This window comes from Lactuca saligna, chromosome 4 (assembly GCF_052625555.1).
Source record: "Lactuca saligna cultivar CGN05327 chromosome 4, ASM5262555v1, whole genome shotgun sequence".
Taxonomy (NCBI): Eukaryota; Viridiplantae; Streptophyta; class Magnoliopsida; order Asterales; family Asteraceae; genus Lactuca; species Lactuca saligna.
Window position 1 is genome coordinate 301,192,981 of NC_136420.1, and position 21,458 is coordinate 301,214,438.

Here is a 21,458-nt window from a genome sequence, read left to right on the forward strand (position 1 = left end):
ATGTCTTTAAAGTTTCTGTATGATTCCGACATTATCATACAATCAGATTCAATTTGATCGACGCCAAAACAGCTTCATACATATATCTCTTTCTTCTAGATCGATTTTTTTCCAGCGAAGCCGTCATATCAGAACACCGTAGTACTCATGCCAGGAGTACCACTTAGTTATTTTCTTTCCGAAGAAATCCCCGAAGTACTACTCGTGCAGTACGTCAAGTTCAATCCAAGGATTTATACGATTGATCTATCACTGAGAAATGTATGCATAAGAGTGATATATAATCAAGGTTCTACAGGTTTAGAATTGACGATTCCACTTTAACTTCTTTTCCCGGATGGGATGTGAGAGTTAGGAAGAATCAGTTATTCGACTACCTTTTCAATCTTAATTATATACGCCTCGTATACACGAGATTGTGATCGTGAAGCCCTGTATAAATTCTAAAATGGACTTCAGGACGGAGAACTGCCTAAGTATAAGATTAATCACATCGTCATGTGAACAAACTTAGAACCCAGTACAACTCCCGAAAACAGGTCGCCCTATAGTTTAAACACCCTCGGAGATACCAGAACAGTACAAACCACTTGACGAACTACACAGAAAGAGAATTAGTAGACTACACTTCTCACCCTAGAGGACCCCGGTCATATTCTCGCGGAGATCGACGGATTGCAACGTATGTGCCTCGGATATCGATGACTCCGTCAAGATTTTCATAGAAATCGTTATCTCTGCCTCGCATAAACAAAATGGTTGAGCAAACGCAAGGAAAGAAACTACTTCTAGGAATGGATCGGGAATCCGAATATCACCAGTTTGAGTGTTATGGGAGGATATCCGGAAGACTATCTCCTGAAATCGATGCGGACACTTCGAGTTCGTAGTGGTACCTTTCGGATAGGACCAATACGCCCATAGTTTTCATGAGCTAAGTAAATAGAGTTACGTCTTTCTTACTGGGATCAGTCATCATTTCTCCATGTAATGACTTACTTATCTACCCTCGTAGTAAGAAGAAAGCCCATGGTAACATTCCTATAGAGGAACTTTTAGCAAAGTTCTCTAGGCACGAGTTTTGAAATTGAAGATTCAAATTTCTAGGACACACTGTTAGTAATGTGAGAAATTATGAGTACTCTTTCAATTTGTCAAAACCGTTGAGCATTTATCGACACCAGAGACGCCGATAGTTTTTCGCCAGATTCTAGGTCTTACCAACCCACCGCCTTAGTTCATTCAGAACTCCTCGCAAGCTACAGAAACTCGTACGACTTTGACCCAGCAAGGGGTGGCCTTTGACTGGGAAGTTACGCAAGAAAAGGAACCTTTGAGACTCCAAGTGAGTGACCAAGTTCTTTAGGATAACTCACTATGGGAATGGCTTAATACGCTTCGTAAAGTGTGGAAAGCTAAATCCAAGTTAGACAGGACCTCCGAGATTCTTACCAGAATCGGTTTTGTGCCTCACACAAACTAGACCTACTCCGCGAACTCAGTAACGCACTTTCTACTCTTCGCATCTCGACCGTGAAACCATACCTTTCTGTTAGGACTCTTGCAAGTCCACTCGTCGAGATCCTCACCTTCGTATTAGAACCGTAGTGACCCTCGACCGAGAGGTCAAGCGGACGAAGAAACGCCATCGCCAGATAGTGAAGGTTCGTTGGAACGCCAACCGAGAACTCGTTATCACTTAGATGCGCTAGAACCAATTGATTAGGGAGTTTCCTCCTCATGACTTGATCATTCGTGCATGCTTCCTTGCTTAAATTCTAATTTCAGGATGAAATTCCTTCTAACGGGGGGATGATGTGACAACCTGATATTTCGAGACAATGTAATGTAAAACCAATCAAATTTAGGTCAAAATATAACTTTCATAAAATCTTATTTGGGTTAAATAAAGTAGTAGGAATCGTATCAAGGTTTCCAAGCATATAAAGAACACTAAAATCCGAGTTATAACGAAGAAGTTATGACCAACCGAAGATTCTCGGCAAAAACCGGCAACACTGATAGACGTAAAACGCGAAGTTTCAATATAATAGTTTTTGGGCTTAGATATCTAAATAAAATTTTTAGATATCATCAAACCGTAGACGTACATAAAAAGAACGTCCAAATCTGACTTCGTATGAGGAAGTTGTGATTTTTCTAAGTTACAGATATAACAGTAGACAACTAAAAACTCGAATCGGAGATCGAGCGACTTTTGGCCGGAATGACCTAAACGAGAATTGAAGGTCTCGTCAATGGTATTTCAGCAGTAAAAAGTCTGGCAAAAACCGATGTCAGATAAAGAAGTTATGAATTTTTAAAGAAATTCCTTAATCACGTCATTTTAATAAATAAATAATAAAAATAATTTCGGAATTTGCCAACGGAATCTAAACGAAAGTTGTAGATCGTAGTCTCACCTTCGCGGGGATATAAAGAACGTCGAAAACGGAGTTCGTATGAAGAAGATATGATTTTTTGAAGTTTAATTAATAAATTTTAATTAAATTTAAATCAAAAATCTTGGTAATATCCGAAGGGGGAGTTAGCCTAGGGTCGAGGTACGCGCCGCGTACCCTCGTACGTCCCGCGTACTCGAGACCACAGCCTCGGATCGGCCACATCGTCCTATGCGAAGCTACCCGACCCGCCGTCCCATCCGACCCGCCCCATCCGAAATACGTAAGCGATGACGTACGGGTACGCGCTGCGTACGCCCGTATGCCCCGCGTACGGAGGCGGCTCAGCACCCCTATAAAAGGGATGCGAGCCTTTCTGAAAAATTTGTTCATTTTCTCTCTTTCTCTCACGATCTTGCCTCGATTCCCGTGCCTGTTCAAACCCGAAGCTCTGGTCTTTTTGCTCAAGTCCCGAGGGTCGATTTTACTCCCGAGATTTCCGAGAATCCCGAGAAAAATCCGTTTCCCGAGATGAAACTCTGCCCGGTTTTCGATCTCGCTATCTTCAAATTTCCAAGTGAGTTCATACCCCTTAATTAATGTTTTAAACTACTTTTAAATGTTTCATGGGGGGGGGGGGAATACAAGTAGAATCATGCTTGGATTATATCAATCGCATGCGATTAATAAGTCGAATTACGCTAGTTATTACATCAATCACATGTGATTAATATACAACATTCAAAAGATTTGGCTACTCATTTGCCGTCTTACCGAACAGTTTCCTTCAAATGACTTTTTACAAACATTTTATATGTTTTAAACTCCTTTTTACACTGTAGAACTTACTCCGTACATTACCTTTCAAACTTATTTACAACTGTTTTTCAAACAAATGTTTCCTTATAGTTAAACTGTTTTATTAAACTTATGCCTTCAAATTGTTTTATAGATTGACATCAAGTCGATCTTTCCTTAAAATGATACTTATATTTCAAATGTCTTACAAAACTTATTTATGCTTTTATATTATTGCATGCCTCTATATGTATAGTTATATAAGAAATGTTTAAAAGACTTAGGAAGGCTATCCACCCTATTTCCTTTTCACGCCTTGAGATGTGGTCTGGTGGGATATTGGGTATTTGTCCGAAAGTCATTTAAATATTAGTTATATATCATGTGTACATATATAGTCATAAAAGGTCTTTCCAGTTCATCCCAGACCCTTAATTAGTAAGGGTATACATCCATGACCATACGTACCAGTTAGACTGCTAGTAAACTACCATATGGGTAGTTTAGGAAGATGCTAGAACTGTTACTAGAACGCGATATCATACAATGAGTCAGTTCATTCATGAGTCAATACTTTCTAGAACATTACATATACAACTATACTAGAACAAGAAACATTACCCTTACATTAATACGTTAACGATTGTGATCCACTGTATCGGAGCATGCCTTAAATGTCATGGCCCGAGTTGTAGCCAGAATTCTCTTGGAGGGAGAGCGTTGAGTTTGCGTATAGATCTATACTGGATTGACTATCCTACACCTCGCTGCTAGCTACAGTGGGACCGACAGGTCTGCGGGTGCCAAACATCATAACTTATTTTTCGACTATACGTTGTCGTTGTTACCAGTCGATAGTATGGTGCAATTTATCACATGATACCTTAATATAAATCCGGTTTAAGGTAGTTAGTACAGCAGTAGTTCCTATAAAACAAAACTATAGTACTACAATGATTTACCCATTACATTTTTAGTGATGACCTCACTTAAACTTTAATGTACAAACTATATTTTGTTCAAAGATAGTTACACTTGGATAAATTACACACTTTTACGACAAACGAGTATGCAAAACAGTTAAGCCTTGGTAGAAGGCTACTTTAATAGAATATATAGGTTTTTCTGAGAGATTCAAACTTCTACAAACACTTACAAACCTTTACATACCTTTTACAAACTTATGCTTGATACATGTTCAAACATTTTTGGATGACAAATACCGACACTAAAATATTTTTGAACTCACCAGCTTAATGCGGATAAACTCTTTCAAAATAACTTGTATTCTCAGGTCATCAATAGACAGGTACCGAGGCCAGCTTTTGAGAAGATGGAGCGTATCCAAGACTCATCTTATTATTTTGATTTACGTTATTTTTGGTGTCTATAATGTACATAACACGCTTGTATTAAAATTATATATTTAATGCAATGGATGATGTTGTTTGCTTATTTACATTTACTGTGTTGTGATACATTACATGACGTCCTCCGCCCCAGAACGTTTCCGCCGTTCTCGGTTTTGGGGTGTGACATTCTTGACCCAAAGTTTTCATGTTGACCAAAACCCTAAAAGTCAACAAAAGTCAACCTTGTGAGTACGCGGGGCGTACATCGCCAACCCATAGATCGGGGTCTCCACCCAGTACGCTGCACGTGCTGGGAGTTACGCCCAGCGTAACCATCAGACTTTAACATACTTCATTTCTGGTCTTAATCGGTTAAGCCATTACTCCAACTTCTAGATCCGACTCTGTTTATGCGTCTATACCCATAAAGTCGAGACCTTTAAGCCTTGGCATGGCTGTAAAGGCTCCAATACTTCTTAACATCCTTCTATTCCAACTCAAGGACCTAGATCTCATGCATGGTGCAACAATCACGTCCAAGATATCATTTTTATGATTCTACAGCTCCAATAGACCAGAAATATGATGGATCTAAGCTTATGGAGACCATTTGGACAAAAAGTCTCCACCTTTAGGACTAAAACCTAGAAAATGGTACTTGAAGCATATAACATGAACCATATATCAAGATCCGAACTTTTTACCTGATAATGAAGCTTCAACCTTTGCAAAGCTCAGATCCACACTTGAACACCACTTCTAGCCTTTCCAATGAGCTCTTCTTCTCCTTTGCTACCTTGGAATGGCACCACCAAGCTTAGAATACTCACAAAATGGCCTAAGAACGAATGAACACTCTCTTTAGGGTTTCTCTCTGAGGGATGGTGGCTGAGAAGTCCAGCCACACATTCCTTTTATAACCCTCCGAATGGATTAGGGTTTTTAGGTCTGGACCGGTTACGCCCAGCGTAACCTTGGGTACGCCTAGCGTACCCGAGGGTAAACGTGTCCAAATGAAGCGCACGAGTACGCACAGCGTACTTGCCTAACATGCAAACCCTAAATGGTAATATATCAAAGATGCAGGGCTAAATAGAAGGATACCTGGATTTCGGGCTGTTACACTGTAGTTAAGAGTATGCTTGATACTCTGGTAAAAGAGCATGCAATGAACTTTATACTAGCAAACAAGGCCGTTGAGAACTCCACACTTTCCAATCAACAAGCGACCGAAAAAGGCGATAAACTAATCTCAGACATGAAGATTTTCATCTCGGAGGTCAATACTTCAGCTAAAGCGAATGTTTTCAAGGCAAATGAGGCCATTTCGAAACTTAGTACTTCGCTTAGAATTGAGCGTGAAAAATTGGAACAACTTCGTTCAGGCATCTCTACTAATAACACAACCTTTCACTCTTCTATTTCCTAGACGCTCACCAAGTTCCAAGATGATTTGGCCGTTGAAAGTAAATTCATGGATGAACTTGTTCTTCGCACCACTTAACTCCATGCTCAAACAATCAAGCTCAAGCAAGCGAAAACAGAAATCGACGAGCTCAAGTTTGAACGAGCGAATATGAAATCATGCATAAGTGATGCCAATTCCTTACTTTTCAATCTTATTGAAGCGCACGATCCCATTTTGACAATCACCATTCACAGACACTTAGCTGATAAGCTTCATCCTTCCCTCACTCTTATGAAAAGGCTTGAAGGTGTTTCCGAGGCCCCAGTACCTCCGAAACAAGGGGGAGAAGATAAAGTTGCTAAGGTAAGGAAAAAAGCAAAGCAAAACGAACTGAAGGTTAATGTATCTTCGGGTTCAAAAGGAAAAGAATCGATGGGTGATGATGAAGAAGAATAAGATCAACTAAAATGAAAACCTCATGATCTTGAATTGAATGAAAAGGCTCGCATTGTGAGAGAAGCTGAAGTGAAACAGGGGAAAGAAAAAGAAGCTCATAACATGTTGGAATGCAGAAAAACACTCTTTCCAATATGGACGTTGGAAAAATTATTGCATGAAGCAGTAGAATTACCGAGTGTTCACTGGTTGCAACCAGTTGGTTCATTTGACTTGGGGAACATGAAGGATTCCCAATTTGACATTCCCATTACACGGAAAGCCTTTGTTTTCTATTGTTTTGAATCCATTGCAACCATCCCCTCTCCTGATACCAAAGTGGATAAAGCCTTAATTGGCTTTTATCTTACTCAAGCCAAACCTCAATATTAAATATGGATCGCATAGAAGATAACGATAGTTAAAGTTTCAGGGCCAATCGTTACAGGGAGGCTTCATAAATGCAAAGTTCAAGGTTACACGATGTTCTGAAAATGCTCCACAAGAATTCACTTTCGCTGACTTGCCAAATCTCATTCCTCATGATTGGATTTTGTTGCCCAATCTCCTACTGATTGAAGAACAAAAATATGAACCCATTCTGGATCATATAAAGAGAATGTTGGTTTCGTATATATACGAAGTGGCAAAGCTGGACATCAAAATTGCTAAAGTTTTGAAGCGAAAGCCCATTGTAAATCCTACTAGGAAATCCTGTGACATAAATGAAATGAGTGTGGGTAAGATTGATACAATCTACTTGAATGTGATGTTTCAACATGGAATTGATGTTCCTGAAGCTTTTCAAGAGTGCCTATTCACTTTACCTGACAAACACTTGTTCTCCACAACCTACTTAGAACATATTTTGGAGATCGTTAACAAGTGTGGCCTGAATATTGCTACTGTGAAAAAGAATTTTTCAGATATGATTTGGTGTTATATCTTGTTTCACAGAACTTTGCTAGCTGTGATACTTAAGCTCTTCAAGACAATTACGAAGACTCAGCAGTGAAGTATCTCTCGCCTCAATTGACACAAATGGGGAGATTGTTAGGTGTTAAATGTTGCGTCATTGGGCTTTTAATAGTTAGTCCATTTTGTATACGATATTGGGCTTGTCCAACCGTATTATTATTTAGGGTTTATGTATAAATATAGTGTATGCGTGCACCATAGAGCGGTAAGGTTTTATCTTTGGAAATCTTGGTAAACCCTAGCACGCCTCTACAGGGGAAAATTTTCATCGAGTTATGTTGAGGCGTGACTTATAATCATTCAACATCTGTTTGATCATCTTTGTGTTCTTTACTTCCTGTTTGAATCTTATCGATCTTTAGGATTTTAATCTCTACAATGATGATGATGATGATGATGATGATGATGATGATGCTAATTGAATTAATGAACCAAGACACTTATTTCTCCTTCTTCAACGAACCAAGAATGCTAAAATGAACCAAAAATCTTTAAGGGGGGCTAGGGTTTTTAGGTAGAGGGTTGGAGGTTATAGAGGATGCCCTAATCCTCCAGGAATGTTGTTAAATATGAGAGGAAACCCTAAGTTTACGGGCTTAGGCCAGAACAACTGCCACGCCGTGGCCACCCATTTCCATAACGTGGCATTCATTAAAACATACAATTCATTTCTTCTATGCCATGTTGTGGGATTGAAAACCCTATGTAAGTCACCGGGTTTCCCAACCTGAACAACTCAGTGAAAATGCATTATAAATAACGGTTTTAAGAGTGGTGAAGACTTGAGTAGGATGTTGAGTGATTAAAAGTGAAACCCTACAATAGACTTCAGGACCATTAGGTCTTTACGGTGTAACATAATATAGTTGTAGGATTGGAAACTTTATGTATATGTGTTAAATGATAATAGTTGGTTTTAAGACTGCTGAGTTAAGTAGGATGATGAGCGGTTATAAGCGCGTATAACGTACACAAAACGCTAGGTAATTAAAGGATATTCAAATCCTAATTATTAAAAAGTGTCTGGCACCAACCATTAACAATTGGGTTGAAAGGCTTAATTTTGTATGGGGATTAGCTCATACACATAAATGATATGATAACATCAACGAAGGTCTCACCAACACGGTAAACCCACAGATTACTAGATCGACTACCTTTAGTAGCTTAAATCAACAGAACATAACAGACGGTAAGGCAATAATTTATAGGAAGAAAATCATCCTTGCAAATGCTTATGCAACATCCCAGGAAACAAAGAAAAAGAATACTATTATATTGAATGGTACTACCCTTGCAACCTTCGGTTAAAGGCGTAGCCCGATCAATGAAAGAAGAACCTAAATCTTTCGTTCATCAATAAAGACCATGACACATCCTGGTAAAAGAGTAAAAATTTCTCATACAAGCAATTTAGCAATTTCTCATTTGACATCTAACTTAGGGATCAGAGAGAAATAACCCACCATCCCTTGATATCACTTTTTAACATAACATTTCTCTATCTTTGCAGTGTGCCATTCTCTTTATGCATTAAGAAGAGTGATCATTCAAAGAATATTAGACATTTAGGAGGCCATGTAGCAATATTAATTAATCTTATGTTTGTTGAAGAAGACGAAGAGGTAGGTCAACACTCATTGTTCAATCTACATACTGAAGTTTAGGTCAAAGGGTGTAATGACCACACCCCTAGCCATAGTAAAAAGATTTTGGAGAGGAGGATATGAGCATGTCGTTGATGTTTAATTGGTGCATATCCATGATATACGTTACATTGGGGGGCATAAGGCTATATGAAATGATGTTCCGACAAGTGGATGACATGGATGACCAAAAAAAGGAAGACCGCCCCTAAGGATGACATACTAGATAATTTTGAAGTCACACCATTTGTTTGTCGGCATCTCCACACACACACACACACTCTCTCTCTCTCTCTCTCTCTCTCTCTCTCTCTCTCTCTCTCTCTCTCTCTCTCTCTCTCTCTCTCTCTCTCTCTCTCTCTCTCCTAACAGACGCCACACCACTCCTTAAGCATGGCAAGATGATGTATTGCCTAGGTGGAGTAGTTTCCATTAGTGCCACTTATTTTGCCTAGGGACGGTGGGTTGTAGGAGGTAAATAAAAAGACTTTAGGGTCTTTAATCTGAGAGAAAAGAAATAAATAATTTTAATAATAAAATGATGAAATGACAAAAGGAAGGCAAAACATCTCTTTCTATAATGAACTTCACATAATAAAATAACAAACACAGGAAGTGTGAACTTAGCTATACCACAAGGACCATTGCTCTGATTACTCTTGTAACTATGCACATATACGACAATACAAATGAATGAATGATTATATTAAACTATACAAATTTGAATAATAAAAAACCGATTATTTAATTTTTTATATGTACGCCCAAAATTAAGAAAAATAAAATGTTATTCGGTCTATCCATTTACAACCACCGGATTCTTGGTCTTCGCCGTCATCATCAACAAGCTTCAATCACGTTGTCGTCTTCGTCCCGTGAATCAAACCAATAATTATTCACTCGAAATAGTAAATCTCCAATTTCTTCAATGGCGTACACCCTTTGTTTCTCTCTTCTCATCTTTCTCTCTTCACTATCACTTGCTTCCTCCCAGTATGTGTTACCGGACCACTACTTCATCAACTGTGGATCAAACTCCGATGTCGATTTCACCAATCGGAAATTCGTTGGCGACGTCAACCCCTCAACTTTCTCTATCTCCGGTGGCCATGTGGCCGCAGAAAACAACAACCCGGCAACCAACACGCCCGATATCTACAGAAGTGCAAGAGTCTTCAATAAGAAATCATGGTACGAACTCGAAGCAGATGAAATCAACACTTTCGTAATGGTACGCCTTCATTTTTCCGAATTCTCTTCTAATGGATTCGAATTTTCCAATTCCAAACTCGACGTTTCTGTCTCCGGTTTCTCTATGTTATCCGGTTTTAGCATGGGCAACGTGACTTGGATTAGAGAATTTATATTCCCGATTAGGTCTGAACGAAAGTTTAGAATCGAGTTTACACCATCCGGTGGCTCATCTTCTGCGTTTGTAAACGCCATTGAAGCTTTTACGACACCATCTAATCTATTCAGGCCCACTCCCAGTTTCCCACGTTTTTCACCAGCCGGAAAAATTGGTTATCTGGATAACTTAACATCGGATTATGCTTTCAACCCAATCCATAGAGTTAACGTAGGAGGACAAACGATCAACGTAGATCGTGACACCTTAAGAAGAACCTGGAGACCTGCTGACGTTTACAATACAGCCAAACAATCGACCAACAGTTTGGTAAACATTACGTGGAATTTCAACGTCAATGAGAATGCCATGTACCTGGTTCGAGTTCATTTCTGTGACATTATAAGCACAGCCCTCGTCGATCCCAACGACGCATTCAACTTCTTTGTCTACAGTCACCACAAGGAGGAGATTCAACCGGGTAACACAATGGATGTGTTACAAGCTCCGTTTTATCTTGATTTGGTGGTGGAGTCTACTGATTCAGATCGTTTGAATATCAGTATTGGCGCAATTCGTGGTAACAATCAGCCGGTGTTCTTGAACGGAGTCGAGATCATGGAGATGTTGAAAAACTCCGGTGTGCGTGATCCGGCGAAGAAGAAGGGAAGGAGTGTATTCATCGTGGTTGGATGTGTTCTTGCAGGTGTAGCTTTTCTACTTGTTTTATTAGCAGGTTTCTTCATCGGATCAAGATATGGAAAACAAAAGCAGGTGGTGGTCGGAGCAAAACCAGAGTTTCACACAAGCATAAACGTTGACTTCAATCTTAGGGTCTCATTTGACGACATATTACAAGCAACAGATAATTTCGACGAAAATTTAATAATTGGTCGAGGAGGTTTCGGGAAGGTGTACAAAGGAACACTTCATGGAACCAAAGTGGCTGTCAAACGAGGCCAACAAGGACACGGTCAAGGCCGGCAAGAATTCATCACGGAAATCATGGTGTTTTCACAGATCCGCCACAAACATTTAGTTTCGTTGATTGGTTATTGTGATGAAAATAGTGAAATGTTACTCGTATACGAGTTTATGGAGAATGGCACTCTTCAAGATCATCTATACGGTAATAGTACAGATCTCCCAAGACTCTCATGGGAACAGAGGCTTGAGATCTGTATCAGTGCAACCCGAGGGTTGCACTACCTTCATACATGTTCAAAAGCCGGGATTATTCATCGTGATGTTAAATCAACGAACATTTTGTTAAATGAACATTATGTCGCGAAAGTCGCAGATTTTTGGATATCACGGTTGGATAATGTGAACGAAGGCGAAATGTCGGATGTGAAAGGGAGTTTTGGGTATTTGGATCCTGAGTACGTTAGATGTATGAAACTGACTCAAAAGTCAGATGTTTACTCATTCGGTGTGGTGTTGCTTGAAGTGTTATGCGCAAGGCCTGCACTTGACCACAGACTTCCCGTAAAGGAAATGAATTTGGCCGGTTGGGCGATTAAACCACTACAAGAAAATTTCAATTTAGCTACGGAAAAGTGCTACAAAATCATATTTCATAGCTATTTTGCTACGAAATATGTTACAAAATGATTTTCCGTAGATTTTTCGTTACAAAAATTTCTACGAAATAAAATTCCGTTGCAAACTTAGAACTAAGTACGGAAAATTGTTACGGAATTGTAACCCGTAGTTAGTCTGGTACCAAATTTGCTACGAAATTAAAATACATAGCTATTTTGCTACAGAAAATACTACGAAACAAAATTACGTAGCTATTTTGCTACAAAATGATATTCCATGGCTATTTTGCTACGGAATCTAGTTACAGAAACGAATTCCGTAGCTATTTTGCTACGGAGTGAAATTTCATAGCTATTATGCTACGGAAAATACTACGAAACAAAATTTCGTAGCTATTTTGCTACAAAATGATATTCCATGGCTATTTTGCTACGGAATCTAGTTACAGAAACGAATTTCGTAGCTATTTTGCTACGGACTGAAATTTCATAGCTATTATGCTACGGAAATTACTATAAAACAAAATTTCGTAGCTATTTTGTTACAGAATGATATTCCATAGCTATTTTGCTACATAATTTAGTTACGGAAATGAATTTCGTAGCTATTTTGCTACCAAATAAAATTTTATAGCTATTCTACTATGAAAATTAATACGAAACTAAATTTCGTAGCTATTTTGCTACAAAATGATATTCCATAACTATTTTGCTATGGAATTTAGTTACAAAAACAAATTCTATAGCTATTTTGCTACGAAATGAAATTCCATTACTATTATGCTATGTAATTTTGCTAAAAAAACTGAATAAAACTTCATAACTATTTTTACCCTTAATTTTTTTTTATAATATTTGTAATTCTTTTTTCTTTTAATTTTGAATAATAGAAAACACATCCCACATTTATCATAACCCCACTACCCATCTAGCTTTCACATGAGCTTTCTATTTGAACAATAATAAGAAAAAATGTTCATTGTTTTATTTATTAATATATATAAATATAAATATAATTTTTATTGTAATATTTAATTTAACAATAAAACCACACACCTTTGAATCATGCATTTTCTCGACCTAAACTTTTTAATACATCCAGATTCAGCTTCATTTTCACAATCAATAGGAAAAAATGCATATCTTTTGTCCAACCAAAAAAGTTGGAACAAGATGCGGCTAAAGACTTGCTTTCCACTCGTTTAGAAAAAGACAGTAAATGCTTTTGAAAACATTGGACTTGATCAAAACTCATGTCAATGGGACAAAATAGTTTTTAATCCAAAGCAAAAAGGTGGGACAAAAGACGTTAATGCCCTTCTCATTCTCATAACCAGAAATATCCTTAGAAAGATTAACCGTATAAAAATTACAGTATTTATCCCACCCAAAAAGTTAAATCAAGTGGGACAGAAACTCGGGTCTTGATTTGTGTTTATGCAAAAGACGTAAATACCCTTTTGATTCAAAATATCCCTAGAAAGGTTCCTGTCCCATGTAACAAACCCAACATGAAAGTAGTGCTTGTAGCAACATATTTGCAACATCTAATCCAACCAAAAAGGTGAATTAAGCAGTACAAAAACTTGGGTTCTAGTTTGTGCAAAAGAATTAAATGTCATATTGATTCAACACAACATGAAATTAGTGTTTGTAGTAACATATTTGTGTAATTATTCTAATTTGTAAACAGGAAAGGAAGCGTTAAAAACTAGTGGAAGAACAACAGAGGAAATTTCATAATAGCTTTTATATACCTTACATTTTGTTGCTAACTTTTTAGTGTGTTATTACCTTTTAACTTTTAAATATTTAGTTTTGGTTAAAATCAAATATACTTATAAAAAAATAAACTAATGTAATAAATATGTACAAATATTGTAATAATATAATACAAATAAATCAACAATGTAATGGTTCTTTCTCCATTTTCAAAACTGATTAAACGAGAAAGATGGTTTTTTAAACCATCAAAAAAGTGTAATGGTTTAATCACTACAAAAGATAAAGTTAAGGGACTAAATCAAGAAAATGATGAAAATACAAGTATTTTACAGAGAAATTAAATTGTCTCCTACCTTTTATTCCTACAATTATTCCTACCTACTAAAATTATGACAAATCACCATTCAATTTAATTGTATTTGATATATTCCTAATATAGTTTTAATGATTTAGTTTAAAAAATATGGAAAGATGATACTTGTCATAATTTTATTGGGTAGGCATATTTGTAGGTATAAAAAGTAGGAATCAATTTAATTTTTCTTTTACATTATGCAATGAAAAAAAATGATGAAAAAAAATATGCAGAGAAGAAATATATAAAAAAAATGGAATAAAAAAGGTAAAGATATCCGATTATATTACCTTCCCTAAATGATACATGGTCTCTGCATAATCGATATGACCCTCTCCGAAAACTCGTCTCAATATAAATCTAAAAGAGATTAATAGCTAATCTAGAGGATTAGTACACCTAATCCCAAATTAAATATGGATGGTTCTTTCACCATTTTTAATTTCCAATTTTATATATTAGTTTTTTTATTGAACGTGAACAACTTGATGAACTTAGTGCACACGCCTTCACATACATGTTCCCCAAAATCACACGCAATTACAACTATAAACAACTTAATGAAGTCATTATGATAATAAATAAATGAATAGGAGATCGTAAGATAAATATTTTACGCATAACAAATTAATGAAGTCATTGAATTTCTTTTTATATTTAAAAAAAAATCTTTAATTATCTTCTAACGTGTATAATGAAATCACCAAATGAATTAAATAAATAGATATTTGTGTTAAATTTCGACTAGTGAACGGCTGAATTATTTTGTAGGTGGAATTTTTGCTCTTTATTTTGACCTAACTCCTCATTCATCATTCTGCGGTTTTACCCCAATCTTCCCTTACGCCATTATCGATCGGACTTCGCTCTATAGGGGATCCTCTCACTCTTGTTTGCTATGTCGTTCGCCGCTTGCTCCTTCAATTGATAGATTTTTCTCGATCGTCTTCCTCCCTACCAGGTAACGTTCTTCCCCGTTCTATTTCTCTGTTTTCTCTTTGTATCATCCAATGACCTTAAGGATCTATTAATCTATCCATTGAATCTGAAGCGAGTTAATGTTCTGTTAAGTCTACCAATCCATACACACAGCTGGATTCAAGTTTTTATTGGTGAATTTGATTGCATTCCTGTTTCGCATTTAATATTCCAAAAATATAATTCAGTATCCATTCCTGATCTGTTTTTCGTGTTTTTGCATCATAACTTTGTTCGCTATGCTATGTATTTTATCCCTTAAGCTTATGATCACTGTAAAGTAGGTCTTCTCTCATCATATTAAATTGGACAGAAAAACATCACATTTTGCATGTTGATCTTGTTAGATTTGGCGCAGTTATCTTGTTCTGATAATTTCATTTAATTTCGTTTCATCATGGAATGAGGATTTCTACTTCAATTCGGTTAAAAACCGATATTAATTTGGGTTTATGGTTACGTTTTTAGATTAGAGTTTATTTTGACCTTAATAATCAGAAAATCAAAATCTTAATCTGTACCAGTTGCCAAACAAGCTTTAACATGCAATAATCATTTTAGACGCACATTCAAGTACCTCTCATTCACTCTAACACTTCTTCTTCTATCAAACACCACCTATGCTCCTATAGATACTTCCCCATGGTTGAAAAGAAAATCTATGTGATTTACAATCTACTTATAAGCATAGAAAAATTGATATATCTCTTGATTGTGTGTTTTTCTTTGTTCCAGGTTCTGCTCCACTCTACTTCTTGAGATAAAGTTTCTTAGCTTAGGTTCCACTCCACTCCACTCTGCTCCAGGTGATAACAAAACCATCATGTTTAAGCTTTGTGTTTTATCTTTTATACTTATTATGACATTGTACTTTAGAAAATAGTTCCATTTTGAGTTTAAAAGGGGCTAATCCTAAAAATAAGTTGTTATTATTTTTTTAATTTTTTTCATTTTTAAAGGGCTAAGCCTAAATGCAAAAAATAGCAATCTACTTTCATTAAAGTATTTGCATTATACTTTTAGTTTTTTGTATTTAGATCACATTGCTATAATTAGGTAAGTTTTCAAAGTAAAAAGTAGGATGCTAAAATAGATAAGATCATTATCTAGGTTTAGTTTTTTTTACTTTTTATAATAGAGAATCAAGTGTTATAAAAATAAGTCAATAATCACTATTTAGATGTCAATGATCAATCTATTATCATTTGTCTTTCAACTTTTTTCAAATCCTCTTAACATCATGTGACAGTTTCATATCCTTTTGACACCATGTGACAGATTGGAAAGAGAAAAAACAAACATGCTATTGTTGGATTTGATGGTTCTCAAAAGGTGATTCATTTTGTTTGTTAATAGTATTTCAAATAAAAGAGTTGGATTGTTGTTTTTATTTTGTGTTAATTTTTAGATTTAATATTTCTAGTTGGTTAAAAATTAGGGAAACCCTCAAAGCAAAACAAAATGGGATTTCATACATAAGATTGAATTTAAATCAAGTCGATTGTAAATTTGATTTTGCAGGTTTTGCCATTTTGGTTGAGCATATGTGGTTGAGCATACGTGGCGGTTCAAATCTACATTGTTTGGTTGTATTTGTAATTAGTATCAGTTTTGATGATTAGACAACCTTGTAGAATAATTTTCGATGATATAATATATCTATAAAATCAATGTAACTATTAAATTTATATTTACTATACTTTACTATACTTTTATATATTTTTATGAATATTATAATTGGAAAATTGGATGTTGTTGAATATATTTATCAAACCGAATTTGCTTTAGAACACATTGCTATTGAACAAATTGTTGAACAAATAGCTATGAAATTCGCTACGGAATTTGCTACAGAGTAGACAGCTACGGAATTTGCCACGGAACAGGCGGCTACGGAATTTGCTACGGAACAGACGGCTACGGAATTTGCTACGGAACAGACGGCTACGGAATTTGCTACGTAACAGACGGCGACGGAATTTGCCACGGAACAGACGGCTACGGAATTTGCCACGGAACAGACGGCTACGGAATTTGCTATGGAACTCAAATTGCAACGAAATACATATCGTAGAAACTGCCATTGCAAAATTGCTACGGAAATATAATTCCATAGCTAAACAGTTTGCTACGAGAAAAAAAGCTACGGAATCTAATTGATAAATTGTGTAACAAATTCCGTAGTTATTCAGCTTTAGCTACGAAATTTCAACTTTTTGCTATGGAATTTTTCCGTAGCTAAATTGAAATTTTCTTGTAGTGAACAAATAAAAATAGGGAATGATGATAAAATAATTGATCCATTTCTTGCGAGTACGATTAGTCAGGACTCGTTAAGGAAATTTGTGGAAATAGTTGAGAGATGTTTGAAAGAAACAGGTGATGAAAGGCCAAGTATGCTTGATTTGTTGTGGGATTTAGAATACGTGTTGAAACTTCAATTAATGTCGGTGGATCGAAATTCGTATGTTGATACCACGATAAATACATCATTTCAGTTGCCGATATCAATAACTGATCAGTTGCCATCACAACTTAATGATGATTATGAGATGAATGATAGCTCGGATTTCGAATTATCTAAATGAGAGCCAAGTGTTTTCACCGTTGAAGATCAATGAAGCATGATAGTTATTAATATTGTCGATTGATATGTCGATATCTTGTTGATATATTTGTATTTCTTTTCTCTACCATTATACAAGACTTTGTATAAATATATTTGTATTTCTTTTGTCTACCATTATCCAAAACTTTGTATAAACATATTTTATTCATGTCAGGAAAGCAAAATATGGTCCTTCAAGTTGCAACAATATATAGTCAAACTATAGTAGAGTAAGAGATTTACAAAAACTAAATCTGCTTTTATTAGATTTTGGAATTGAAACTTTGTTTTTTTTTTTTTGAACCGCTAAAACAGATACCCTCTAAATCTTAATCCTGACCTATATTTTTTGTGCACGATGTGACATGAACTCTCAAACCCCTTAGGAGAAGAATACCTATTTAACACATTGATACCCAAGCCAAAAGCCCTTTGGTGAATAGAAACTTTGTTGATGCATTAAATGTGTTCTTAGATTTTCGAATAGAAACTTTGTTGATGCATTAAGTGTGCTCTTAGATTTTCGAATAGAAACTTTGTTGATGCTTTTATATATTCCGCTTAAATTATTCATTTTATATGTAACGTGTGGAATACCCATTAATTTGGTCGCATGCTATAGATTTCGATCTATAAATACATTATTTATAATAAGGCCATATGAAATATATAAATAGAAAATTAGAATATAACTATAATTTAACACGCCTCCATAATAGGTTTTGTATGTCAAATGTTTTTCATATCTATTGTGTGCTAAAATGCACCTATAAGAATTTAGTATTAATTATATGTATATTCAATGTTATCTATACTTATAACTCATTTTTATGAAAACCAATTAAATTCATCATTAATGTCAACAATAATATTCTTTTAGATTAAATTCATATTTAGAACAATGAAAGTGTATTCCAGCAAAACGAGAGTGTAATAGAACAATGATAGTGTATTTTAGTAAAATACAATCTCGTTCTTCATATTTAATGCAACTTTATTGTATTTTAAATAAGTGAACCCTGAAGCAAAATATGAACTCATATATAAAAACCTAGATGTGAATTCATTCTGAAAGAATGTTATTGCTGACATTAATGACGAATTTAATTAGTTTCTATAAAAAAGAATTATAATTATAGATATCATTTAATATACATATAATTATGGAAATCCTTTCATATATATATATATATATATATATATATATAATTAAATAATTATTTAATTTACTAAATTCCTATTGGTGCATTCTAGCACACAATAAATATAAACAACAATATAAGCTAGCCCTATATATATATATATATATATATATATATATATATACACTAGCCGTTTATCCGCGCTAAGCGACATATATTAATAATTTTTACGAAAATTAGTTTCCAAAGACGATTTGCTTTTTGGACTTCAAATATAAATATGTTTTTGTTTTGATTTAAAATTATATGTATTTTGCTATTTTGGGTCAAAATACTTTTGCTGATTAAAAAAGAAAAGTATGTTTTTGTTATTCTGTCTTGTTTTCTTTATTTTGGGTTAAAAGAACCATTTAATAATTCTTTTTTCTACAGAAATAATATTAAATTTACTTTCGGATTATATATATATATATATATATATATATATATATATATATATATATATATATATATATATATATATATCAAAATTACAATTAAAAGATATCTAAACACTAATACAATAGGTGCATGAAATAATTAATGTCTCATGCATATTTATACATTAAAGAATCCCCAAATTGCACAACATAAAAAGATAATGGAAAATTATATTTCAAAGGCATACATACGTCAAGAAGCTAATCCTATACATTTAAAATATCGGATTAAGTTTTTAAATTCTACAGAATAATTTTTTTCTTCATATACAGTGGGGAGCTTTGGATTTAACTATGTAAACATTGTCGCGTAGGAGTAGCACATTACACACCACAATGCTTTATTCGAAAAAGAGCCTCTTCATAGCATCTTCATGCTTCTTGGGAAAAGCAACTTCTTGTAGCTTTCTTTTATTTCTACAATGGTAGACTCCAGCTCCCCTTCAAAAAAAAAAAAAAGTAATGAGCAATCAAAAAATCACCTTATGTAAATATTTTTTTTCTGATTAAAACAAAGCAAAACTAAAATAAAAGAAGGTGAATAAATTTCAGTATATTTAAACTTTCTTTTTATAATTCATTTGAAAACCAACTTTTATGTATAAGGAAATGAAAAAATGGTGGCGCAGTAAAGAATTTTCAGATCTACTCAAAACACCTAAAACCAAAAGATGGTGTGTAGATGTGAGTATTTGTGATCGAAACCAGAAAAAGAGAGAGATAACAGAAGATGCATAAGGAGTAATAAAGAAGAGAAGAAAACCCATGAATTAACCCTTATGAGCTTCTTAAATGTTCACTGAACCCCAAATAATCCCCAAATAAGTTCCAAATAACAAAATTCAAAAATGTTTATAGATCTTCACCTCTTTAAGAAGAGCATCCAAGGATTATTAAAAAAAAATTAGAAAACAAAATGCATCTTGTTTACAATATTTATGAAAAAATACATAAAATCAAAAGGTTTAAGCAGAAAATGAAGCAACAACACCTTTATGTTCAAGAATTCCAAACCTTTAAACATGAAAATGAAGCAAGCAAACCTTATAATCCAAAAGGTTGATGTAGACTCTGACCTTTGAAAACATAATTTCTTAATATAACCTGTTTTTAGCCCTAATGATTAGTCAGAACCCCAAAAAATTGAAATCTATCAAACATAAAAATAGAAATGCAGCAAGAAAGAATAGTAGGAGGTGATTTTGATATCTTTTACCATGTGGAGGTTGTCGCACTGATAAAGAAGTCAGAAACACAGGAGGTCAAAGGATGTTTTAGATAACCAAATCGTAAAGAACAACAACCAATTGGGAAAATAAGTCGCTGCTTAATCTATGAAATGCGAAATCAAATAAGTTTGGTCTTGTTATTGAAAACACACACAGATAAAGAGAGATAGATAGAGTAGTAAGGGGTGTTTTACCTATTTTTAGCCGAGATAGAATAGAAGAGGGTCCATCAGTATGTTGGTGGTTTCAGTGGTAGAAGGGGTAAACGGTGGTAGTGAGTGGTGTTAGGGTTTTATGACTGAGAAAGGAAGAAAAACTGCTTTGTAGAAGAGAAACGGAAAATGATATCAACATAGGAGAGAGTGACAAATATAAAGGGAGGGTTGGCCAGAATCGAAAGATTTTTTGCCAGGATCTCGGCTTCAAGACAACTTATTTGGTCAAAGTCTTCAAGAGATAAGGGGATTTAGGGAGTGTTTGGCTTGTGTTTTGGGAGCCAAAAGTGCTTTTGATAAAAGTTACAAAAAGACACTATTTTCTGACTTTTCCAAACAGTCACTTTTCCTTATATAAAAAATCAAAAAGTAATTTTTAAAATGGTGTTCCCAAGCATCTTTTGCATTCTATCTTTTCTAAAAAGAACTTTTGGCCCCTCAAAAGATAAGCCAAACACCCCCCTTAGTTAACTTTCACTAGATAAGATGTATTTTTAAGGTAATGCATAAATTGATTGTATATGATGTTCTAAGGGTTGTACCTCTTAAAATTCAACATTTGGAGGTAAATGCTTATTAAGTTATATTGTAACATCCCAAAAATATGAGTCAAAAATTTCATTTTTAAAACATATTCTTAGCGAACCTTAAAAATAAAATGTTCACTGATCATATCATTTCATAAAAGTTATCGCATGTCTTGAAAAACATTTCATAAAAACATAATAAATTTAGAGTACAAATTCCCAGGAGGGTCTCACAGTGCGGAATACAAGGCGTGTGTGTGATGGGCTGCTACCGCACCAGCTCCTTCCC

The 21,458-nt window shown here is 35.0% G+C and overlaps 2 long non-coding RNA genes and 1 pseudogene across 2 annotated transcripts; 2 read left to right on the forward strand and 1 right to left on the reverse strand.

Annotated features, from left to right (window-relative positions):
* Window positions 1-9,818: 9,818 nt before the first annotated feature.
* LOC145043878 (putative receptor-like protein kinase At2g23200 pseudogene) lies at window positions 9,819-12,162 on the forward strand (annotated as a pseudogene).
* A 2,570-nt stretch (window positions 12,163-14,732) lies between these two features.
* Window positions 14,733-16,657, forward strand: LOC145043879 (uncharacterized). Its single transcript, XR_013681161.1, has 4 exons — window positions 14,733-14,952; window positions 15,705-15,775; window positions 16,248-16,301; window positions 16,491-16,657. It is a non-coding gene; the product is annotated as an uncharacterized LOC145043879 (long non-coding RNA).
* A 2,633-nt stretch (window positions 16,658-19,290) lies between these two features.
* On the reverse strand, window positions 19,291-20,872 carry LOC145039226 (uncharacterized). Its single transcript, XR_013679802.1, has 4 exons — window positions 20,622-20,872; window positions 20,415-20,530; window positions 20,242-20,302; window positions 19,291-19,639 (listed from the first exon to the last, which is right to left on the reverse strand). It is a non-coding gene; the product is annotated as an uncharacterized LOC145039226 (long non-coding RNA).
* Window positions 20,873-21,458: the final 586 nt, after the last annotated feature.